This window comes from Mauremys reevesii, linkage group 1, assembly GCF_016161935.1.
Source record: "Mauremys reevesii isolate NIE-2019 linkage group 1, ASM1616193v1, whole genome shotgun sequence".
Classification (NCBI taxonomy): Eukaryota; Metazoa; Chordata; order Testudines; family Geoemydidae; genus Mauremys; species Mauremys reevesii.
Genome location: NC_052623.1, coordinates 284,184,502 through 284,211,025, shown reverse-complemented (window position 1 = coordinate 284,211,025; position 26,524 = coordinate 284,184,502). Strand labels below are relative to the sequence as shown.

General features: G+C 39.3%; 1 protein-coding gene across 1 annotated transcript in view; it reads right to left on the bottom strand.

Moving 5' to 3' along the window:
• Positions 1 to 26,524, bottom strand: part of MGAT4C (MGAT4 family member C) — a 566,296-nt gene that overhangs the window by 290,907 nt on the left and 248,865 nt on the right. The window contains exon 3 of the mRNA XM_039520682.1: positions 5,872 to 5,954. The gene's annotated coding sequence lies outside the window, so the exon portion shown is untranslated. The remainder of the gene's footprint in view (positions 1 to 5,871; positions 5,955 to 26,524) is intronic.

The window sequence follows — 26,524 nt, the reverse complement described above, 5'->3', positions numbered from 1 at the left end:
GCCTGTTTTCACATTTACCAGTTGGCATTTACACACTCGGATTTGATCATTGTATTTATAACGACTTGACAGGAAAGCACAAATGCCATGAGGTACATGCACAATTCTGCAGGGCCATTTTTTAGAGGCTGCTTTAGAAAATGTATCATAACATGTATGAGATGACTGGCCTGTGTTTAAAGGGTTTTTGTTGTTGTTGTTGTTGTTGTTTTTACATTTAATTTAACACAGACAGAACTCTGAGCACACACAGATCTTGATCCTGGGCTTAAGGGGAGGGGCAAAATGGCTTCAAGCCAAATTTCTCCCATCATCCACATGCCAGGGATTAGTTCCATTCTCAGCATCAGTTAGAGAAGTCTTGGGCAAGCTATTCTAAGCAACTCCTGGTTAGTTATAGCCAAGGGGGCCATTCCAGTAAATGGGTACTCCAGCCCACATCCTATTTTTCCATTCCCCCTCTGCCCCAGTTACTCCTGGCTACAAGTGGTGTTCACAGCATTATAGCAACTCTATGCCTATCTTTTCTCCATTCTGGAATCATCCTTCACCAGCCAGTTAGCCAGCAGCATGGCTGCACTGTATCACAAAGGGAAAGCAGGGCTGAGAATGTGGCCCTGAATTTTTTATATTCATATTGGTATGGTTATTAATGTGACAATAGCTTTTAAGTTTTAAGGCCTCGATCCTGCGAGGTGCTGAAAAGCAAGACTCTGATCCAGCCAAACACTTTACTCTTTATTTCATTAACATGGCACCTGCACAATGTATCTGCTGATTCCATAAAGAAAGCAGCTAATTGGAGAAGCACCAATATTACAGCACCAGAGTTAGCTTTTTATGGAATTGTAATGAATTACTGTTGAACATTAAGGTGATATTCCTTCCAGTGGTAAATACATAACATTATCAAAGTACCCAACTCTTTGTGGGTATAACAACATCACCTCTAACCAATGACTATGTCAACTTTTTTTTTTTAAATAAAAGGTTAGTCACTTATAGGTGAAGTCTTCAGTTTTACAATAACAGTAAACATATATAATCACACAAAAGTGTTTGGAAAAACAGCTACTATACCCAAACTTCTAAAAACGATGAAAAATTTCAAACCAAAAAGTACATTCTAAAAATTTTGAACAAATAAACAGACCTGCCATTTCCACATCTAAAGGAATATCAGAATTATAATGGAAAAATAGCAAGTAGGAAAAGGAGATATTTTGGAAAATTCAGAATGGTGATAAACTACTCAATACCAAACACTGGTCAGAGTTCCAAAATAGCCATGAGCTTCTTCTACAAATCTTAGCTATAACTATTATAATAATAAATATTGACCATTTTTGCTACTAGCCTTCAGAGTTTACATATCCCCTGAGATGAATGGGGTGTGGAATTTCACAACTGAAACTACTGTTTCTGTCTGCTGAATCAGGAAAACAGCATTGTATTAGTCACTTGAAGGAGGCTGCTTTCACAATCATGAATGCTAAAAAGAGGTTTGGTTTTGTTCAGCAGAAGCTGATTTGGCCACATATGGGGGTGTGGGAGCGGGATGGTAGGAAGTTGTTCTGTATGATGTGAGGAGGGAATGGGTTTAACATTCTGCAGTCCACCAAAACAAAGGCCTGATTACTTCCCTTCCTCTGACACAATAATGAGATGTCTCCTAAAGAGCTCATGGTAACTGAGCAGATACACTTGTTAGGGCAGGGCTTCATGAGTAGAACTAGGATGTGGCTAGAGTCTTTACAACATGTAAGGCTTTACAGACTGTCATTGTAAAGAATACAGGACAGGCATAGTACAATCCTGGCTGCTTAAACAAGTGGGCAAATATGCTTCTGAATTCTGAACAAGCCATAAATTGTTGTAAACCCTGTTCTATAAACCCTGCTAAAAGGAAATTACAATACATTACATACAAAATTGTATGTTCACAAGAACATGTTGCTTTTGCAAAACCATTATGGGTGAAGAAAGGACAAAGCTTGTCCAAATTGCAAAACATTCTCATACCCAATAGCTGACATGTGGCCTTCCATGGAAAGGTTTGGTCAAAAGTGATACCAAGGTTCTTAAATGTGATGCTGCTGAACGAGCTCCCTCAATAGGTAGGAATATGAAGGGGAAAAGGATGATCATAACTATGACCTCCACCAGCTACATCTCTATCTACCCAGAGCTGAGGAGAAGTTAGCTCTGAATTTGCAAATTGTTTAGTTTGGGAATTCCATTTGGTCATGCCTTTCTTGCTATGGCAGTTGATTTATAGTCTATCTTTTCCACATCTTATTAAATTATTTGCCAAAAGACTAAAATATCAAACTGATAATGAATAATTATATTCTATTATAGTACAGCACTGAACTTCTTTGACCTTTTAAATATTCTATCTCTGTAGTATTTTAATTGGCCGGCCATTCCATCACTTCACATTTAACTGAAGTTGTAAATGTAAGAGAATGGCAGTGAGTAACCAATAACATTATGGAATACTGAAAAGGCTTTTCAGCATGCAAGGTATGGTTACTGGAATCCAGTAAGACAAAAACATTCCACAAAGAAGAAAACTGAAAATGTTTTTAAACATTTCATTACAGGAGAGATCATCAGAGATTTGTGCTACATTCAGTAGGAGTTTTAAATTTAAAGCATCAGTTCCCTTTTCTTAACCCCCCCCCCAAAACTTGCAAATGAAACAAAAAGAAAATGACAACAAAACAGGATGTTGCCAATTTTGTTGATTTTTACTTTGGTTTAAATCGCTCTTCATTTTGTTTTGTTTTGATTTTTTTTTAACAAGAGGTTTAAAACTCCTACTGAATGAAGCATTTTCCTTCAAAATGAATCCATTTTAAATGGATTTGCTTTCATAGAATCATACGACTGGAGGAGACCTTGAGAGGTCTCTTAATCTAGTCCCCTCCACTCAAGGCAGGACTTTGTGTTTGTACCCATTTCCGGCTTACTTTCCACAAATTTTCAAATGAAGAAGTTTTCTGGAATAGGGATGTTCACAAAAATTGAATTTAAATTAAGTACTCAAGAATGCTTATGGCTTTTAATTCATTTTACACATGCATGACCACCAGAAACTTGATTCTAATGTATGTTTCTTCAATAAGAGAACAGAAAAATACCATATGACTTAGGTAACTCATTTCATGAGTTGGCTTTTAAATTCTGAATATTAATTTCATAGGTACAAAGTACAGATTCATTGTTAGTTACCAACTGAATCCAAATGCATGAAAGACAGTAATTTACACTGCAAACTTGAGTGGATTTCCCACTGGATATTTTGCTTTCTTCAAAGGAAAGGTCTATTGGATTTTCTTTTGTGTTATTTTCTGTTCAGTAATTAAACCTCTCAGGTTCTAACTAAAGAGAATGTAATTTGGAGGAATATACATATTTCAGGAAGTGTTACCTTTCCAATTAAATTTTGTGAAATGTACAGACTGTATTTGGCACCACTGCTTACAAGGTTTGAGGTCACTGTCCAATTTACAGAGTAGAATATGTAATATGTGAATATGTGATGATTCGTTTAAATACTGTGAGTTCTGCAAGATTGAACCAATAGGTTGTTTTGTGATACGCTCATATTCATTAATATCATAAAAAAGACAATTGCTTTATATTGGATGTCAAAAATATTCCTGCCAAAGAGAACCAAAGAAATGATTTTCAGTCAGTGGAGTGGTAAATCACCCTTTTAGTTTATATTAAACTTTTCTTGTGCTAGCATAAGAAATTACACTGGGGGGACAGGGATAGCTCAGTGGTTTGAGTATCGGCTCCCTTAAACCCAGGGTTGTGAGTTCAGTCCCTGTAGAGGGCCATCTGGGGCAAAAATCAGTACTTGGTCCTGCAGTAAAGGCAGGGGGCTAGACTCAATGACCTAGAGATTGCTATATCTCCTATTATTATAAATTTGCTTGCCCCTGCATCTTAGTAGATAATGCTCACTTCTCAATAAAAAAAACAAGCATTGTATACTATTACAAATTTCTTTTTCAACAAAGATACATGTCATTGAAAACTGCCACCATGCAAGAAACATCACTCTTATGGCTATAATTTACTAACCACTTTGCCTTTTTTGTTGTTGTTAATTTTGTGTAGTTTACCAGTTGAGAAGCAACAGCAAAGACAATAGCTTGAAGTTTCACATTTCTACCCCTTCTTAGCAATACCCAACACTGACAAAAATTATGTTGCACAAATATTAGGAGTACTCTAAGAGTAAATACATTCCAAACCCACTCCAAACACAGAGATGTTATGAGTTTCAACTGTCTTCTTGCAAACTGTGACTTTCTGAAATGAACATATCTCAAAATGCAGAAGGAAACATGTTCAGCAAGAGGGATTCAGGGAGATTTTAGGCTAGTCTCCAGTTTGATATTTTAAAAAGAGCCTAAGTCCTATTTCTTTTGTTTGACTTAGCTAATAAGATGCATGAAAGAATATTTATCAAAATTGAACAAATTAAATAAAATGGGAAGCTTGCTACCATTTGACTGGAAGTGTAATCTATCTTTACTACACAATTACCACAACAATGGGTGTCACTAAAGCAAACTGAATGTGATTAATTTTCTTTGTCAATCCAGACATACCAATATTCAGCAGCCGCTCATTTTGCTTTGTAAAATATACATAAATGCAGTGCAGCTGAAAAGGTTCTTAATGGTTATCTACAGTATATTAAAACGTTATCAGCTTTTCCAGTAAAAAAGTCTGTGTAAAATCTCTAATTAGATAGAGAATTCACCTGCCAAGATCTCGATAGAAACAGCCTGTATGAATCAAGTATTCTTCATCCAGGAGCATGGTTCTGTCGACCCCTGAATGTGACCTGCTCCCAGTGGAAAGCAATTTAATGCTCCACTGCACATAGAACAGTATATATGAATACAAAAAAACCCAGATAAATTAGTGACAGGTACATCTGAATAGGACTGCTTCTAAGCCGCTTATCTGCAGCCAGGCAAGCTTGTTTCACCTCAGTTTAAAAGATAAAGGCGCATGGCAGGCTGCCTCTGCAAGTTCTCATCAGGCAAACAGCCTCCATTGCCCATTAGTAGAAAAGTCTTCCTATTATTTAAGGAAATGTGACAGCAATGAAGGCAAAGTGAAAACTATCTGCAGGAAGGAAATTCATCAGCACATTACTAAGCTTTTCGCCTTCTACAACTCTCATAGCTTCTTTCTCTCTTCCCACTTTTATATCTGACAGTTCAGATGCCCTAGGATCATAGTCATGACAAAGTTCAAGAACATAACAGCAGGGCTATAAAATGAGGCTGGTACATGAGGAAAAGCTACCAAATGTTAGGAAGTATGCTGAAAGCCAGACAAAGAAATGAAAGTCAGCATTTCTACAATTTTATCTCAGCAGTTGCTGCAGATTTAGAGATAAATCTTTGAATTTTAAGGAACACATAGAACTTTTTCAGACAGAACCTAACATAACTAACAAATACCTTAACAGAAAGAGTGAAAATAGTAGAACATTTCATTTTTTTCATACAAGGAAACATCGAAAATACACAAATCACATATGCATCATGTGACCCACAAACTCAGAATGTGAAATATTTCAAGCAGGCACACTGTATGCTCCAGATCTAAGTGTGTATTTTGCTAAGAGTTGAATCACTTTGATATGATGGACGATTAAAGACGAGTCAAACATAACAGACAATGCACTGTCCTTTCACTTCTTGTGAGGCATACAATTCCATAGATGTTAAAAATAAAAGACATGGCCATTGATTAGGTAATACATACTCTAGCAACCAGACTAGTATAATTTTGCACAATAAACACTGACCAAAAAAAGCAAAGTTGAATTACCTTTCACTCCTTCCAATGGCAATCCTGCCTCATGAAAGTTAGGGTTGGTCGTCTGATTAGAAAGTTCAATGTGTGGTGGTCTGCTAAGCCAAAAGAGAGAAAGGGAGGATTTTAGCTTCCCATGCTGTCAGACTCTTAATCTTCATGCACATACATATTCAGTCAAAAAGAACTAAAAGAATAAAATAGCAATAATGAGCCTTTGTATGGAAATTTCAAATTTAGATCATCTGCTTTTCTTTGAATATCTATTTATCAGCATATGAACATATAATCCAAAAGAAATAAAAACTCCCATTAAGATAAAATAAATTATAAATTAAAGTAAAATAAAAACTCCCATTAACATTTCTAGGGGCAAACATCAACGTTTTATATAGATATAGTTTGGGGTGTGGGTTTTTATTGAACACCCAACAATAAAGTACCTACATATTTTATGATAGAACAAGAGGTAAAAGGTCAGCTTTCTGTTTCTTGAAAGTGTTTGCACATAATTAATTTGTGCATCTAATCCCTACTCTTTTGGCTGTAATCTACATGATATGTTGTCTGTTTTGAGTATAATTCTTTGGGGACAGGTATATATTTTCTTATACGTCTGACAAACATCTAGCACATGTTTAGGTATTATAAAAATAAAACAACAACCCAAATTCATATGGTTCAAACATAAGGTAGACTTTTAAAGTGGGAAATTAAAGGAAAAAGAACATTAATTTGAGTACATACAATATTACTATCATTATTTAAATTATACTTAGACTTGGCAGAATTATTTTTTTTAATCATTTCAACAGATAATGTTTGTTTTTAAACATTTTTCTATTTGTATCTGTTTAAATTTTCACAGTTGTGCAAAATTATGGGGTTTATGCTTTTTTATCAATTTCAGTTTTCACAGTCGCGGGCAATTATTGGGGGTTCAGACAACAGAGCAGAAAATTGTTCAATGACAATAGACATTGATTTAAAAAAGTTAAAGCATTGTGACCATTAAAACACAAATTGTCAATATCATATATCAAAATATACTGAGTAAATGTCCTTAAACCAAACTCTAATAAGTTCTCAAGCAGCATCTTCTTACTTTGCCTATCATCAATTTCTGTTATTCGTCAATGGATTTTTTTTTCTCCAATCAAATTGTGTGTGTACAGTGAAATCGATTTTACTGACATTTATCAATAAAAATCTAATCCTTAGAAGCCTAATTATATTTATTTCCAAGAAGTACTATTTGATTGGTTGGAGAGAGAAATTGACAATAATGGGGTAAAGTTTGTGTCTGAAAAATGATCAGCAAATATTTAATGTACATTATATACACATTGCCTTTATGCAATCATGGCTATTTTATACACATCCATCCATCCTTATTTTACCCCTTTTCTTGAACATAGCACTAAAAGGGTTGTATGTAAAATTAATATTACTGACAAAATACTTTAACATTATTAAAGTTTGATTAGGGTATGAATAGCCCTTATTACCAGCAATAATTAAGATAATCATGGACTCATAGAATATCAGGGTTGGAAGGGACCTCAGGAGGTCATCTAGTCTGACCCCCTGCTCAAAGCAGGACCAATCCCCAGACAGAATTTTACCCCAGCTCCCTAGGTGGCCCCCTTGAGGATTGAACTCACAACCCTGGGTTTAGTGGTCAATGCTCAAACCACTGTGCTATCCCTTCCCCCCCAAAAAAAAAATTTCAAAAAAAATTCTTAGTCCAACCCCCTGCTTGAAGCAGGACCAATCCCCAAACTGACCCCTCAAGGATTGAATTCAGAACCTTGGCTTTAACAGGCTAGCTCAAACCACTGAGCTATCCCTCCCCCCCTGTAATGCTGAATACCCAACAGAGGAACACTGGTATAGGTACTTCTTAGCACTGTATGAGTAATGATCTTTCAATTGCCACTATTTTGTAGTTTAGATGCTTTGCCTCAGACACCCATGGTTCTAAACTCTACCATCCTACATTAATGACATTGTTAGTATCTAAACAGAACCTGAAGATTTCTGATTTCCTTTAGTCATGGGAAATCTAAAGGGTCCCTTATGGAAATAAACTTGAATACAACAATACTGGAATGTACATTGAGACGCTGCTAGAAGCGTGCTCCAAACGTTGTAACAACCATTATTTTTAACTACTTCATGATTTTTTAATACTCCAGAACTACAAATTCTACCACCAAACTGAAGGTTGTGGTGATTTAGCCATCCTCTGATGGAGTTTATCCCTTCTCCAGGTACTGCTAAATCATCCCTACCAGAGACATTTTATCCCTGAAGCTCAGAAAAGTGCTCCTGAAGCACAAACAGTCTCTTTTGGGAACACACTAGAAAGTCTTTACACACTGCACTCTGTACCAAACAGTGAGCACCGAACACAGCACTATCATATACTCAGACTATTTAGCAGGAACAGAAGTAGGAACATTTCCTGCAAAGAGAACTTAAGAATTTCTTTGTTTAGTTCCTTTGTTATGGTTAAGAGAAACCGCTGTTGTCTGACTGAGCAACAGATTGTCCAGACCGTCATTTGTCTTCTCTTCAAGCACAAACATTCCAAAGGGGTTTTCACAGCATAAAGGGAACTCTAATTTATTTCTGTTTATACAGTACCCATCTGATGTTCTTGAGCACTGTATAAAAAGAATTGAGAACAATATAATATGAGTAGTCCAAAACCTGCAAACACCACCACCCACAAACAGAATAATCCCACAGTTTAATATAACGCCAAAGAAGAGATTCTCCTTAGCATTCTATGTGACAACCACATTTCCCATCACAAATCCTTAAATTAGACTTGTCCCATAGGATGGAGAGCCAACCCTGGAAACAGAATGAGTTCCACCTGAGCGGAATCCTGTAATTCCAGTACAAAAGGAGCAGAAAGTTGCAGCAGGGCCGCCCAGAGGGGGGGGCAAGAGGGGCAATTTGCCCCAGGCCCCGCGTCCCGCAGGGGCCCCCACGAGTGTTTTCCGGGCCCCTGCGGCTCCGGTTGAGCTCCCGCAGGCATGACTGCGGCAGGTCCACCGGACCCGGGGACGAGTGGACCTGCTGACTGCGGAGGGGGCGCTCGTCCCGCGGCTCGGCTGGACCTCCCGCAGGCATGACTGCGGCAGGTCAAGCGGAGCCGCGGGACCACGGCACCCACCGCAGTCACTCGTCCCGGGCTCCAGTCGACCTGCCGCAGTCATGCCTGCGGGAGCTCAACCGGAGCCAAATGCCGCCCCCCAGGGAAAGGGCCGCCCCACGCGCCTGCTTGGCGCGCTGGGGTCTAGAGCCGGCCCTGAGCGGGGGCCCCCGCCGCCGAAGACCCCGGGCCCCCGGAATTCTCTGGGCGGCCCTGAGTTGCAGTTATGTGTATAGACATGCAGGGAGTAGTAAGAAGGCTCCTGCAGGGTCCTGAGTCAGCAGTGGAAAGGCAACAGCTGAGAAAGCCTGTGAAGGACAAACTCTAGGCAGGAGGTACCGGGAAGCAGACAGACTCTCAGAGAGGAGGGGTTCAGCTGAAAGTGGGATGAGGACTGTGAGAATTTTGTTCTATTTCAAAGACGTTCCGTTATTTTGGACTACCGGGAGAGAAACAGTGGACTAGGATTGGGGCTTGGAGGGCCAGAGTATGCCCAGGAGATGCAACAAATGGTATCCTTTGTAAGGATTGTTCAAATTACCTATGGACCAACAAGTTCCTAAGGGTCCCTGAAGATGGAGAACTGCTGCAAAGATGGAAGTCTGCTGCAAAGGAAATTCTGCCCATGAAGGAGGTGTTCAAGAAGTGGCTGCCTGTGTTATAGCCACCCATTCCCAAGCTTCCCCCAGTTGAGTTACACCTGTCCCCTCCCCCAAAAAGAACCCCAGCACACACACCTGGAATTAGATTCACAAAGGAACTTAGGTGTGGTGATACCATGTCTAGCTTTTAGGTGCCTAGAATATCACTGGGAGTCACGCAGCCTAAATTTGGTGCTCCCTGTACAATAAATGGGGTGAGATAGGAGCCTCAAAATGGGAGTCACAAAAGGCAGCAGGCTAGGAAATTCCTCCCCTAAACTAGCCAATGAGAAATGCCAATGCAAGGGGTGTGTTCTAAGACCCGCTCCATACCAGAGATTGTTGCCTAAATCTGTGCTGCAGGGACGTGTCTCTCTGACCTTGAGCTTCTCACCTGCAAACATCTTTTGGCATTAGGTCCTGCTCCCTCATAACTTTTAGGCCAGTCATTCTAGTACTGTAGTCACCTGGTAGGTGGGAGACCTGAAGTATACCCTCCACCTAAAGAAGAGAAGGGATTTGAACTAAGTTCTGCCACCTCACAGGTGAGTAGCCTAACTATTGGACTATGTAATATTCTAATACTGGATCTCTCAATCTCTCCTGTTGAAGCTGTTCTATTCTGAATATTTTTTTTAAAGTCATGAGAGCAGGGGACCATGTCCTGGATCTCACACATGAGTGCTTTAACCACCTAACTCTGGAGTCATTCTCATACTCGCTCTTTCTTCAGTCCAATGTTGAAGCTGCTCCACGGTGGATAAAAAAGGGAAGAATCATTGGGTGAGAAAGAGCCAGAACACTTACTGATTCAGGCCCCACAGAGGAGTTAGGTAGATGAACTCCTATCTTCTCTTGGGTCATAGATCGCTCTGAGTCTTAGGCATCTGGTATGTTGAGCTGCAGTGTACATACTCGTAGGCAGAAAAATAGGCATCTAGGGAACTTTTACAGCAAAAACATAGGCTCTGAGTGAGTTTAGGTGCCCACAGTATTCCGGGACTGCTGAGCTGAGCAGGGTTTTGTGAATCCCAATGCAGCCTGATTCTAGGATGTAGAAGCCTAACATGGCAGTTAGGTGCTTAAATCCTCTTGTGAAGCTAATCCATGGGAAATGTGTTGTCTACAAGGTCACTAAACTTGGCCCCTGGTGAACCAACAAAACCCCACCTCATTCCCAGAACTTCTGACAGAGATTGGAAAAGTTCTGCTTAGTTTTTGGGTCACAACAGGATGGGATAAGAAAGGAGAAATGGATGAAGTTGACATAATCAAAAGGTTTTCTCCAGAGGCACTCAGTAGAATGATGCAGGAATAGGGATAATAAGGTGAGAGGAGCGTAAGCCAAGGTTTGTGTTTAGTAAGTGACAGACATGTGAGAGTAGAGAAGGGAGCTGAGGGCAGCAACCATGGAATTGAAAGACTGGAGAGAATACAGAGAAAGGAATGGCTCAGAGTAGCAGAGATGTCAGTGAGCTTGATGGACTGAATGTTGCAGAAGGAGCAAGGGTCATGTAAGGGGGCAGCAGTAGAAAGAGTAATGTGACTTACAAAAATGAATTAGAGAGTGTAATTTTGAGCACAAAAAAGAAAGTTGGTTTAAATGAAGGAATCTGATAAAGGATTTGCGAGAACCACATAACAAGATATTGTCAAAAAAACCTGCAAATTTCAGCTTAAAATCACTGTTAAAACAGAATGGTAGTAGCTGCTTCTAGTAGAAGATAGATGTAGCAGATGTAAAACGTTAAATCAAGATGGCAAATACTTTAAGAATAATTAAGAACACTTTTATTAGTTAAAAATAAATTAGGAGATAGTCATGCCTTAAATTATTTAAAAATACTCAGATGATGAAAAGACAAATTGATACACTACTACTAAACCACAATGCATAACATCATACCGTATATCATGTACTGGCCTCACCAGTATGGTTTTAACCATGCATTAAAGTACTTCCTGATAAGTCAATTGTTATTAATTATTAAATATTTGTGATAATTTAAAATGTTTTAACAAAGATAAAGATATCTTTTCCCCCCTGTACTAATGAGTTGGCACCATGGAGCATTCAGAACTATTATCTATCACATTGGTAGCTTGAGATACAGCAATTAGAGGCTTTGAAAAAGTGATACAGGGCTTTGCTAGTGCACCATGACAAAGGTCTTGCTAAGAAGCAGCACACACACCAAAAGAGAGATGTAACTGTGACTGTGGGCTGAAAAGTCAACTTCTCCATTTACAGCTTCAATATTCAATATGCAGCTGATTTATGGCAAGAAAACTCCTAGTTTCACTGTAAACCACAATAAGGAGACATGAGGTGAATGCAGAAAAACTTGAACTAGTCCTTTTTCAATTGAATCCATTGTGCTGATGAGACTAACTTAGGGTAGAATGCTATAAACTAGTATCAAAATGAATTTATCAGTTGTGATATCATTGCTACCTGGATCTGAGTGCTGTCCCTTCAAGTTTCTGGGAGAGGAAGGTTCTCAGAGGCTCTTTTGTTTGGGCCCTCTATGAGTAAACATGGTTTTGTCAAAGATGTTACAAAAAATGCCTAAAGATTTAGATATATAAATCTCTTTTTGTGAATGCCACACACTGTAACATTTAAAAGCTAGATAGGAGGTTCTGTAGGAAGAGAGAGGCTAAGAAATACCTCCTAGATTATTCTGTGCACATGGACAGGTATGTAAAAGGCTCCTGGATAGTAAAGGCTGGCATTTAGAAGAGCATGCTATGATAATAAGTAATACAGTATTAGAATATTATGGGTACTCGATAATTAAGGGCCTTATCCAGGAAACATTTGTAATTTTGCTCGTATTGAGTCAGTTGGTCAGATCGTGTAAACTGGCCCGAATGGTCTTGCCCTTTTACATCAGTAGGACTGTTCACAGAGTGAAGTTGCACATATGTGCACAAGTGTTTGCAAGATAAGGCCTAACTTAAGCACTATCATACCAATGTACACAGGCCTGAGATATGCTGAGGTATTGTGGCAACAGGGTCGGGATCTGATGTGGCAATTTCAGACACGTTTTCTACCAACTCTGGGAAAACCCATCACACAGACAATACCTGGAGAAATAGTTTAGCTTAGGCATGAACTAACAGCAACTGTCACAACAGAGATAAAGAACATGCTGCACCCTTGGGTCTGCAACATTCTAAAGATTTACAGACTATGTCCTATGGCCATACGTACAATATATGGTGGGCATATTTGGATACAGGGTTATAGTTAGTTCTGATTCAGAATTCAACATCCAACATTGTTATTATTAATAATTATTTGTACTATCATAGCACCTAAGAGCCCTGGTCATGGACCAGGACCCCATTGTGCTGGATTCTGGGGGAGGGAAAAAAACAAGAGTCCCTGCCCCCAAGGAGCTTACAATATAGGGATATTGTAACTTCAGAGCAACGCTACTTTTTTGTACTACCACAATGTTAATAATAATTTGAATTTGGTTGCCAGGTAGCTTCACTTCATTTTTTGTATAATGAAGAATTTGCTTGGTGTAAACAATTATTAAGAAATTTTAAACTCTTTGTTTAAACATTTTAATTTTAGAGAATTTGGGGGGGGAATTCCCTTGTTTGATAGTCTTAGGTGGTATCAAATATTCTTGTGAAGGGGAAAAAAGGCAATTTTAGGTGGGAGCTCTCAGGTTTATAAGTGAAAATCCTAACTTGTTTCTTCTTAACAGAAATACACAAAGAGAAGAAGAAAAGATACATTGTAGCTTCTTTCCCTGTTTGCAGTTCAGCAGCTAGAATATCACAGTTCCCAGTGAAAGATAATGGAAGTTAGGCACCCATATGCCTCACTTGGAAGTTTTTGAAAATCTCACCAATGGACACTGGTCTTTCAGCATAGTTACATATGAGATTAGCTTTCCATTATAAACTAACATTTTCTTCTCGCATCCTCAGCCCTGAATTAATAAGCCTACAGAATTTATCATTGTCTTCTGTCAGAGAACTGTTGAAGTAAGTAAATGTACTCCTCAGAAACATACTTGAAAAGTTGGAGGTTTCCAAAGTTAAAAAAGGTTTTGGAGTTTGTTTTGCACTGGGTGGGAGAGGAAAGGGGAATGTCATCTAAAAAACGTTTTGGCATTGAAACTCCAATCTAGTTTATTCTGCTGTTAATGGGTTTGATGCCCTTTGTATGAACTTTACCAAAATTGTCAGAGTATCCTATGTGTAAAAACTGTATTATTCATACAATAAAAATCCCAGCTGCAAGTTTGTTTGTTTTTTCAGAATCTAATGGTGGTCCTCACCTCCTTATATAGAGCAGGACATGTAATGCTATAGGGATATTTGGAAAAGCAGGAACTAAATGATGTCATTGGGAATAGTCAGATTATATTCCTAGTGCCTAGAGCACATGACTTGCTGGAGTTTCTGGTCTTAATCACCAAAAACAGATGTGTGAGAAGCTTGCAGAAGTAACAAGTACTTTATTGCAAATTTCTCCACCACAACCACCATCTACTAATCTCATGTGGAAGAACCAATCCTGGTCCAGTGGCCATGTGTATGAGTGTTTACCCAATTTAAGGAGATTCTTTGTTACCTGGATGTTATTGAGATCTGCAGCTATTTTTCTTCCAGGTACAGAGAGTGGGCATAGGCCACATTGATGCAGAATTTATATCTCGGGGGCGGGGTAGGGAGTGCCATGACCAGGATGAAGGTGGTCATACATAGTGGTCAAAGCATGAGTCAGCCCAAATCAGGTACTTGGAGGTCAGAATCCAAGATCGACTGGAGGGCAGACTGAGGTTCAGGCATCAGGAGGCAGGCAGCATCCGGTTACCAGATCAGGAGCCAGGTTACAGACAGCAGTGGAAGAGCACAAACCAGAGTTGAAAGCCAGAGTCTAAGGTCTATTGCAAGGAGGGTTAGGAGCAGAGACAGGCAAGCAGTCCATGTTTTTGCTCACAGAGCTTCTCATCATGGCTTCTTGGTTCAAACCAATCAGTAGGCTGTGAGGGGCTGCCACTCAGGTCCTGCTGAGTGGTTCTTCCTGCCAAGCCCAGACTCCAGGTTCCACCCACAAGAGCACATCCTAACCCTCCAGTGCTGATGCGGCAGCAGCAGCTGCAGAACAAATCCCCCATGGTCCCAGGTCCCAACCCTTCAAGTTCTTACAGGGAGGCTTTCACTGAGTGTATATTTGTCATAGGAAAGAAGTGTGTTTGGAGCTGTCGACACCCAATTCCTATGGAAGTCAGAAAAGAGTTAACTTCTTTATCTACAAAAAGTGATATCTTAGTGGAAATAGAGGCTGTTTGGAGACTGAGAATCATAACATGGCATAAGCCCTTGCCTGGGATGGCTGGGGAAAGCTTAACTCTTTTAGAGTTAGAAATTTCTAGCTATCTGATATGAGTTGGGATGCTGTACATTTTCAAAAGAGTTTCTGAAGTCACTTAGGCAAAATCCTATTTTCAAAAGCATCTAAATCACTTAGAAGCATAAATCCCATTGAGTTTAAGTGATTTAGGCACTTTTGAAAATATTACTTTTTATTACTGAACCATTGCCCACATCACAAATCCATTAACAACAGTCACCTTTGTTGGCCATTGTAGTAGGACAATCAAGGCCTGAATGTGCAGGCAAACTGTACTATTCATTCATATGCATAGATTGGTTCCCTCTTCAGGTGGTGGTAAGACACATTGTCAGGAAAACAGATAAAAGCTTGCTCTGCTGCACAGAGTTTTCTGAGACCAACTATAGACCTTTGGTCTGATTCTCCTCTTGACTTTGGTGAAGTTACTCATGATTCATGCTATCAACTCAGTACCTCACATTAATTAGCACTAAATTCACTTGCACTTAGAGTACATTCAGCAAAAGAAAACACTTTGTGTGCTCCATAATAGTATCCCAAAAAGCATGGGAGGGAAATAATCATTTGAGTCCTATAACTAATAAATAATTTGGAACCAGTACAGCTTTCTAATACTTCAGAAATATTCTTACATGTGTTGATCAGATGGCTTGTGCGGAAATGGTTTGTGACCCTGAATAAATTAAAATAGGTGTGTTTTTGTCTCTGTTATATACAAGTCATCTTTTCATAACTAAATGTAATAAAAATGGCATAGGCCATGTTTCCCACCAGGAAGCCAAATGAATTACATAATGAAAAAGCATAACTGATAGCACTTATAATATTATACTTTTCTGCTGATAGCACTTACAACATTACACTTCAATGCTGATAGCATAACTATTAGTAAAATAATAAATGGAAAATGATTAATGCTAACTTAAAATTCACGTCTTACAGAATTACTAGTTACATCCAAATGAATATTTGAAGAATAAATTATTTAAATTACAATGAATAACAAATTAAGTAAAAATAATTTGTATTATAGTGAAAGTGGTTGTAAAACTTTTCACAGAACAGCATCAGAAAAATATCTTAAAGTGCAACCCATGGAATTATCCACAATCTCATTGTTCACAGTTAAATTTTCACAAATGAAACTACACTACAGTATAGTCTGTGGGACAGATTAAAAGTCATAGGGCATACAATACCTATGTTCTAGTAATTTGTTGTAGGATCAGTAGTATTTTAGAATCCTTGACAAACCTTTATTAGCCAATTAAGTATTCAGTGTGATAACACTAAATCATTATGATTAATCTGATATTAATGCAAGTGAATCATTACATTCCATGACTGTTATTTTCAATTTATCATTAAATATTAAAGATTAATTTCAGAGTAGGGCTGCATAAAACACTCATCATATATAAACCCAGATGAAATCTGGCACTGATGAGCTGGAGGGTATTGTGGGAGGTCATGTGTGTCCTTTATTAAGGGAATTGTACTTTGGGCCTAAGCAGAATCTCTGCATTGAGATAAAGTAATCTTTTTTCAGGGGGTGAAGATAATATTTAAAATTTACTAAAATTGAAAGAAACAAGCTGCTAGGTTTCCCCTAACTAGAACAGGGTCCAGGATAATCTCCTTCCTAGTGGTTATCCCATGTGTAGTTTATCCATAGACATTGGGACTGAAATAGTTTGCATGTCATGTCAACTGATTCTTCCAAAGTTTGCTGAGAATGAGCCTCAATTAACCAACCATCCAGGTGTGAGAAGATATGTGTACACTGATGTCTGTAATGAATGCCAGTCATGCCAGGCATTTGGTAAATACACCTGGTGTGGTAGAAAGGCCAAAGGATACAGACAACTGCTTTTTTGCATGGGGATTCAATTGTTATCATCTGGAAACTAGCTAAATGTCAATACAGACGTAGATAGGCATATTTCAATTTAAGATGTAAGGCGGGTGAGGTAATTTGTGGGGGTGGGATTTCTGTTGTGGGAGAAACCAGCTTTCGAGCTACAGAGAGTTCTTCCTCAGGTCTGAGAAAGGTGTCACAGCTAAGTACAAGGTTGAACAGATAGCTTAGCATAAGTAGTTAGCACATGATATTACCTCACCCACCTTGATTCTCAAATATCCTGGGACCGACATTGCTACAACACTGAGGCCTCTTAAATTGTGTGCAATCAGTCTCAACGGAAAGCCAATGTCAACGTGCTGAACATGAACTTTCTGATGACTCTGTCTAGTTTTCAGAGATCCACAATGGAAAAAAAAACAGCCTTCCCTTTTGGTATGAGGAAATAGCTAAATAAAAGTTTTTTCTTCTTCTGTGCTACTATGGGAAGCTAGGGGCTTAATTCAGGTGAAATTCTATGGCCCATGTATGCAAGAGGTCAAACTAAATTATCATAATGGTCCCTTTTGGCCTTATAATTTTGCATGTCTTAAGCTGCTGACCCTACTACCTGATCTGAAGTTTGTCTGAAGCATCGTAAGAGGCCTGTAACATATGACGGCACTCTATATATCCTTCAGTCACCATATTTTTTTACTATCTTTTTCTGCTTTTCAGGAATGTGATTAAGAATAAAAAACTGCTTTTTGTAGTTGGCTAGCTAGTCACGGTCTTTGTTTAATCCTACAAAAGCAGTTTCTCTTCCCTTGGTGTTCACACCTCAATTGCTAGAAGAGGGCCTCATCCTCCCTGATTGAACTATTCTCGTTATTGCTAGACTGATTCTTGCCTGCATATTTATACCTGCCTCTGGAAACTTCCACCACATGCATCTGACGAAGTGGGTATTCACCCACGAAAGCTTATGCTCCAATACGTCTGTTAGTCTATAGAAATGCTTGAGAATGAAGTAGATGTCCTTAGCCAGTCCAGAATTTTTAATATGCTCTGTGCAGATGATTTGTAGTCACTAAACACAATAATCCCTTTGTTCAGCGGTTACAATAAGTAATATAGGGATCACCAATATAATGTCAATTTACCAAGAGCTAGTACATCTTGGTATCATTGTCCTTTTTTTAGGCTAAATACAGGGCAATACATCAGCAATCTCACATCATGCTGTAACAACGGTTGGTAAATAATTACTTTTATGCCAACCTCTGCAAACTACTTTAATAAAAGTAGTTATGCAAACTCTCTATTTGCACTGCTGCTACTATAGTAAAACATGATCTTGCATCACTGACAATGCAATTTTTGTCCCACACAGCTCTAGTGGCTACCTGATGCTGTTCGAACTAACAGGAATGGGTGCATAAAAATAGCATGTGCTCAACATTTTTTTTTCATCTTATTACACACAATTACCCTTTTAGCCAGCCCTGTTCAAGGAAAGTAGGAGTCTTCCTAAATGTTCAGTAAGATGCTTTTTCTAAGCACATTTCTGTCAGGTGACATTTTATATAGACATCTGGAGAAACTAAAAGCAGATTGCCAGAAAACTATTAAAATCAGGATGACCTTTGTCTTTCGGCTTTTCAGTAGCTCATCAACCCCTGCAGAGGTAATCAAAAGAAGTCCAGCTCACCTTCTAACAGAATGCCAGCTCCCAACAATTATTCCAATGTTGGCAACACATCCTGGCTGCAAACTGATGAAATCTTGAAAATGTAAACAAAATCTATTCTATAAGAAAAGTATACTGACATTTATGTACTAGATATTGCTCTATCAGCCGGTTTCAAAATCAGATGACTAAACTTCAAAATGAACTGAATACAGACATAGCATAGTTTACTTCAGCTGTACTGGAGAAGAAACAATTCATCATCCAGATCATAGAGAAATAATATGGAAAGTGAAAACTACAAGAGAATCTGTTATCAACCCCAGGTTGTGTCTTAGAAGATAAAACTGACAAGCAACTGAAGCAGTGAGAGCAATCATTTCCAAGTGAAAAGACTATTTCTGCCTGAGGTATTACTGACATCTATCATGAAAACTGAATTTGTCATGGTCAATCTACTACTATTTTGATACGTCAAAATCACCACAGTGTAGGGAGGAGCAACTGGCAAATTTCAGAAATGAATTATTTTACTGACAAACAAAGACAAACCAAAAAAAGTGTTTAGTTCATTAATAAAAGTGAGTTCCTTGGTTAGCAAAAGCTACAGTCTCCAAGTGACTGAAATTCATTATGCAAGCACATTTTTTACCTGTTTTTGTGGTTGCTTCTGCAATAGAGATCCAGATAAAAATGTCAATAACTGTCTGTCCCATTGTAGCTCACTGACTTTAGTTCCTCATTTTAAAGGAACTAAAAAGTTCATCACCGACCCGCACTGAAGTCAGCTCAGCTACTCATACACCAAAACACACGGGCTACCCAGAGAACACACCTCCATTTCACAACAGTTTTTGCGGTTTCAGCTGTTACTTTAGTGCCCACTTCAAAGCAGGGACTTGAGGTTGGGTCTCCCATAGCCTGGCAGTCAGGGCACTCCCATGGGATATCTAGTCAGTCTTTCTTTTTCGCAGTCTCTCCTGTTGGAGCTGTTCCACAATGTCTGAATAATTAAATAGTAACTGGGTCAGAGAGAATGATGTTACAGCCCATTAGTGAGGGCACTCACATGAAATGTAGGAAACCCAGATTTAAGTCCCTGCTCCAAATCAGACAGTGCAGGGACTTGAAAGTGGATCTTCCTCATCCCACATGAGTGCCATTACTAGTGACTACTTTGGGATGGGTCTCTCTTGCCCGTCCTTTTGAGCAGAAATTCCATACTAGACACAATAAACCTTCTCACTGAAAGATTTGTCAAAACCAATACATTTTTGCAAAAAGTTTCAACTAATCAATATTTTTCAAAGAAAAAACATTCTGTCAAAAAATTCCCAGCCACCTCTTAAAAAAACAAAAACACACCTATTTTAGCAGTTTAAAGAGATGTGCTGCTTACCAAGTTTCTGCTACTTACCATAATTTTCATGTGTTTTCATTTTTAAAAACCAGTAAGAGGCCTAGAACAAATGTCAACATTTAAAGCTACAGTAAATGTTCAAAAGTTAATTTCTCCAAATAAAAATTAACCATTCTTCTAGATGAGTAAACGTCCCAACATTTGAAAACTGAGCCCCCATTCAGAAAAATGAAAATCTCACCCCCTTCAACTATTTAATGTGTTGTTAAAGGCCTAAAACGAACAGCCACTAAAGATTGTGTAGATCTTCATAGATGATACTTTCTCTTCTTTTCTACATGACTTGAGCAACAATATAGTTAATATGGATATTTAAAGTATCACCATTGTCATCTGAGCCATCCTTGTTGTGGACACAGCAGCAAAATGAGGACAGAAACATGCATGGAATTAAGTGGTAGGCTGCAACTTTTATTAAACTTTAACACAGGGGATGGGTGCAACCCACCCATTACCCATACTCTGCTATACCAGCCATTTAATTGGTTCCAATACGGGGGTTACAGGGCTCCTTACCAAATAAACTACTCTGCAGAGTAGGCTCTCCTCACCCTACCCCCAGGACTTAGTTTTATGTCCTATCACTCTCCCCCCTGTGAGGGGTCAGAGGGTGTGTTACAAGAGAACTGGACTTGACATAACCTGCAGGCTTCTTGTGCACTTAGCCACCATAAGCTGGAAGCGAGGACAGCACGTAATGAGAAAGAAGCCCCTGTCCATAGTCCCCATAATAAACACCATGGTGAGGAAGACTGGACCTCGGTGGTGGTGGTGGGGGTTTGACGGGAAAATAGAGGAGAGGGTAGAGAACGGGACCTTCTCTTCTGATCAGGTTGGCCCACTAAACTGGAGCACAGCCTAGGGGTGGCTGACAAGGATAGCTGAATCCCCAGTCTCATCACTGCAGATGTAGCAGCTTTGATCAGGGAACATATGACCCCTGAGGGTTTTGCAAGGCTCCTCTATAATATCCAAGTAGGGACCCCTCCTGAAGATGATGATGCCCAAAGGCATATTAGCTTTCATGGGGAGATGATAAAGGCCCTTTTCCCGGGGAAAAGCCCTATAGTGATTGTCATAAACAGATAGTTAAGGGTTAATGCCTCTTTTACCTGTAAAGGGTTAAGAAGTTCACCTAGCCTAGCTGACACCTGACCAGAGGAACCAATGGGGGAACAAGATGTTTCAAAAGGAAGGAGTGTTTTTTCCTTTGTTAGTTTTCAGTTTCAGCTGGAGTGAAAAAGATCAAGGAACCAGCCTCTTATCAGAGTAGTAAGTTTTAGAAAGGAATAAATAGGTTTATGTTTATTTCTTTGTAACCTGTCTTGTGCAATTAGAAGTAGAATCAAATTGGATATTTGGGTATTTTCATTGGTGTACTAAGTTTTTGCCCAGGGGAACATCCTCTGTGTTTTGAATCTGTTGTCTGTGAGAGTAGCTGGTATGCTAATCTCTCCCAGAGGGTTTTCTTTTACCTTTCTTTTCTTTAATTAAAAGCCTTTTTTCTTAATACCTGATTGATTTGTCCTTGTTTTTAGATCCAAGTGGGTTGGATCTGGATCCACCAGGAGTTGGTGGGAGAAAGGAAGGGGGATGGTTAATTTCTCCTTGTTTTAAGATCCAAGGGGTTTGGATCTGTGTTCACCAGGAAATTGGTGAAGTTTCTCAAGGCTACCCAAGGAAGGAAGTGCTTGTGAATGGTGGCAACCAGACCAGATCTAAGCTGGTAATTGAGCTTAGAGCTTCTCATGCAGGTCCCCCACATCTCTAGCCTAAAGTTCAGAGTGGGGAAGGAACCTTGACAGTGATATACCACCAAGAGAAGCAACAGGAGGGGGAGCGACCACAAAGCTATGTGTCTAGAAAGAAGCTACCATTTAAACACTCTGGGTTGACTATGGCAGGTAACTTGAGTATAAGAGAGCTGCATTTAAATAGGCCTTGATCCAAGGGTTTCTCCCCATGATTCACATGTCATTGGTGGGTACTGACTCAGAAGTAGCTAGGTTAGAAGACAGGGAATAGGGCCAGAAAAGCCTAGGGGGTGCAGATTGATATTTACCTCCTCAAGAAAAAAGTTGATAAGGTCGCTGTAATAACCTTCCCAGACAAAACTCTGAGGGAAAGCCAAGGGGAAAGGGGAAAAGGGAAGGACAAGGGAGACAGGCCCTACAAAAGAACTCCTGATCACTGGCGGGTGGAAATTTGGAGAATACTCCTGAGGTACAAACCAACGGAAAAGACTGATGAATTGCCCAAGCTAGCACTTTTATTAAAGATGGCTAAGCATGAAGGGAAACATCTCCTGATAGTGGCACATTTGAACACCGCTGGGTGGAGGAGGTTCACAGTTTATGTGAAACTTTGAGGAAGGGTGTTCGGATAAAATTTATTGGTAGAGTCAGGTTCCACTTATCCCCCACCCTAAACAATTCAGAACTGATACATTTGCTGAATCCCAGGTGAGTGCTTGAAGCACAGTTAAAAGCCTGAGTCCCCAGCTTAGTGAGAAATGACTTGGGGCTAGTCTACACTTACCAGCTGGGTCGACGCGGTGAGTTCGACTTCTCGGAGTTCGAACTATCGCGTCTAATCTGGACGCGATAGTTCGAACTCCGGAAGCGCCGCGGTCGACTCCAGTACTCCACCACTGCAAACGGCGGTGGCGGAGTCGACCTTGGAGCCGCGGACTTCGATTCCGCGGCGTCTGGACGGGTGAGTAGTTCGAACTAGGGTACTTCGAATTCAGCTACACTATTCATGTAGCTGAATTTGCGTACCCTAGTTCAACCCCGCTTCTTAGTGTGGACCAGCCCTTGGATTCTGACAAGTCTAAGTAAGTTCAGTTGTTTATATAGGAGGGAAAAAGCTTTGTTATGCTTTTCCACATTACTAACAGCATGGATATTGGAAGATATTGGAGATGATGCACTCCTGTGTGCTGCTTGTGCTGGTAGTTGGATCATGTGCCTATTCCTGTGGTGGTGTGAATATAGGTTCAGATAACCCTGGGTAACATGTGTAGCGGGGTGAGGACCTAGGCCCACAAAGGCCACATGGTCTCACCCTATCACATGACCCCAAGGCCCAACATTAAAATCTTAACCCAGTACTTATCCCACTGTGGCTTGAAGGTGCTGTGAGGAAGATAAAAATCTCCCTGGTCCTTGGGAGAAATCCTTTCCATCTCCCTCCCTTACTGCTGGGACCCTTCCTCTTTCACCACTTGTCCCATCAAGTTCTCCCACCCATTGATGCAGTGGATGGCATTTTGAAAGAAATGAGGCAGTTAATACCTCAGAACTAAAGTTTCAGACTCTCTGCAGATGTTGCTGTTTCAGTAACAATTTGTTCATATTTTCAAGATTTTTTTTCACAATCATAAACTCTAGAAACTTACTTTTATTTATTAAATGAAACCTGAGTCTCCAGCGAACTGTTGAGACGTCTGTCCTAATTAGTCTTTTACATTTCCTTATAGAGAACATCTAACCCTTGGGAAAATGCTGGATTAATTAATATGTAAATTTTAGATAAAAAGTAGAGTGTGTACAAAGGTATCTCAAAAGGTATAAAGTTTCAACTGGTCTAAAATGTAATTGTTTCCATGGTGATTTATGGATGTTAATCCCAGGAAACTAATGCTGACAAGAAGAATATTGATGCCTATGAGATGATGTAGTGATGAAGATTAAGAAGATGAGGGAAAAGAAGATGAACACTTATATTAGAAATATGATAGGAGTGAAGTGGACTCTGCTGTCAGAAATCAACAAGTGCAAACTTATGTACTTGGTGACATCAGACATAGAAATGGAAATAACCTTGAAAAAGCTTCCATGGAAGGAATGTGGTAGGTCATAGTAGTAGGGGACAAACAGCAAAAGATGTTGCTACTATTCAGACTGAATAAATGGACTTAACTTAGTTAAATTCTAGATGGCCAGATTTCCTCTAACTTTTTTAAAAGCTCAACTGGGATCTGACTCTGAACTTGCATACATCGGTTCTAAATCCATGTGTTATTCCTGGGCTCTGCACAGTGCTTTTATGTGAGCACTGTCTCCCAGGGTTTGCTCCCTGCAGGCCCCTTTCTCTGCAGCATATTCTTACTGCCTCCCCTCCCAAGGGACTCCTTGCTACTCCTGTTCTCCCTACCTTACTGAGATTCTTACTCTTTATAAGGATCACATGTCTTTTCCTCAGCTGCCTCTGATTAAAATACAGAACTGGCTGGCCCCAAGCTGGTGACTCTAAAGGGGATAGACCACAAGTAACTCCACTGACTTCAGAAGAGTTTATGCCTCATCCTTGGGCTGTTACCACACATAAGCTTCCTCTAAAGAATGGAAGGACCGATGTTCTCTCAGTTATACTTTTAAAGAACAGCCCTTTAAAAGGACTGCAGGCTGAGCAACCTAGAAACTTCTCCCACTTTATCAGTTAATTCTCTCTATATTACATGCATTGAGAAGGGTGTCATAGTTTTATGCCTGTTTGAGGTTTAAAAAGCAAATTGCCATTTGCTTCCCCAGAGATTTTTCTTGACAAAGATATTTTGGTGGTTTTTAATCAGAATTATACAGAAGGAAATTATTTCAAATGTAACCAAAAAGAACGTGACTAATACAGAATAATTTAAAATAAACACTTCTCTTGTTCATGATGTTTCTAGAACAATGTAATGAACTGTTCCTGTTCCTTAGCTCACAAACAGTCATTTTTTATTTTATTTTTTTTATTTTTAAAAGCATAAAAATGTTTAGAGGAATAAATATAATGAGAATTTAAAATACTTGCTCGCTTTGGCAAACCAGAATAATATGGGGTATTTTGTCCCCTTTGCTGTTGCTCAGTTCAATGTCACTAGGGTAGCAACCATCAAAGAAATGTCACAAAGAACAATATATACATGGTGTTGCTGAATGCTAAAATGAGAACAAAGTCAGGCTACTAAGCCCTCCCCTCCCTTTTTTTCCTCACAACTCTCTGTAAATTCCTATAAAAGGGCATGGTGAGTTAAGAACTTATTAGTTGGTGAAACTGAGACATTAAGAGACTCACTTTGATTCATGTGAAATAGTGACATCAAAGACCTTCAAGTACCATAGTCTCTAGACTTGACATGTATTCACAAAAGGTTCAGTTGGTAGGTTGTCTGCACCATCTGCTCCACATCTCCCATTCCTAGAAGCTTATGCATACTACAGTCTTTGAAACCTGAGACTCCTTAGTGAATAATACTACATTAAAGGCCCTGATTAGGCCAAACATGTCCACTCAACCACACAAACATACCCACATTCTTTTATCAAATACAGCTATTGTATAGGATCCAGTGACACATTTTCCATTTTTTCAACAGTGAGAGATATGATGTTTCCCTTGGTGTCCTGAAGAAATTACAGTTTGGCTAATCCCACTCTGCCTATCTAATTTCCTCCTACATGACCCCAAAACCATATAGAATTTACAGTTGTAAAATGGTTTCCAATGAAAAATGTTTTATAAATGCAAAAAAAATCACATATAGGTGACCGCTGAAAATATTGTTTGGAAGGAACTAGAAAAATAAATTAAAGCCAATGAGCTCAAGTAAGGTTGCCAGGAACTTCATAGCAAACTTCAGGAAATGTTTCATATCATTTGCTTCCACTGGGCCACATTACCATTCTCCTTTATCATTCTTGTCCCTTTATTATTATAATGTTATAATAGTTCTTTGGCATGGCAAAACTCTGTTACCTTTTAAAGCAAACCCCATAATAGCCCTTTGCTACACCACCACCAATACCCTTAAAAATCTACGGTCAACAGAAACAACATTGCCACATACCTTAGTAGTCTGCAGAAGCAGAGCCATGGAGTTAAAGCAGGTAGCTCAGGCCTGCCCCATCTAGATAGGTAATTGTATAGCCCCACCACTGTAGTACCGGAGCACTTCACAAGCGTTAATAAATTTGTCCTTACCACAATTGCATGAAATATTAATATCCCTAATGTATAGACAGGAACTGAAGGATGGGGAAAACACACTGGAAATCATGGTAAAGTTAGAAATTGAATTCTGATTGTCTGAGACCCAGTGCCATTGCCTCTATTTCTTACTAGTAATATCGACAGTCTTGTTTATGGGAAATATAAGTCCCCCTGCTCTACCTACCAAACATCTACTTATAGAAGGCCTGATCTTAAGAGAGGCTGAGCAGCCTCAGCTGTCCAATACAGCAGAAGGATTTTTGGCTGCTTAGCAACTGTAAAAACAAACAAAAACAAAAAAACGGGCCTATGACAATAAATATGCTTTTTGGAGCATGAACAACAACATATTTAATATCACTAAGGAGATTGTGTGTGCACCAGTAGCTAAGGAATGGATTATGTGTTAATTACAGCATGCTGGACAATGTTTCTGTCTGCTAGTTTTAAACCAGTACTATAAAAAATATGTATTAGAAGCTTTGAAACACAGTAGTGCAGCCACAGCCTGAAAAGTTTCCAGTTTTTTAAAAATAATAAAGT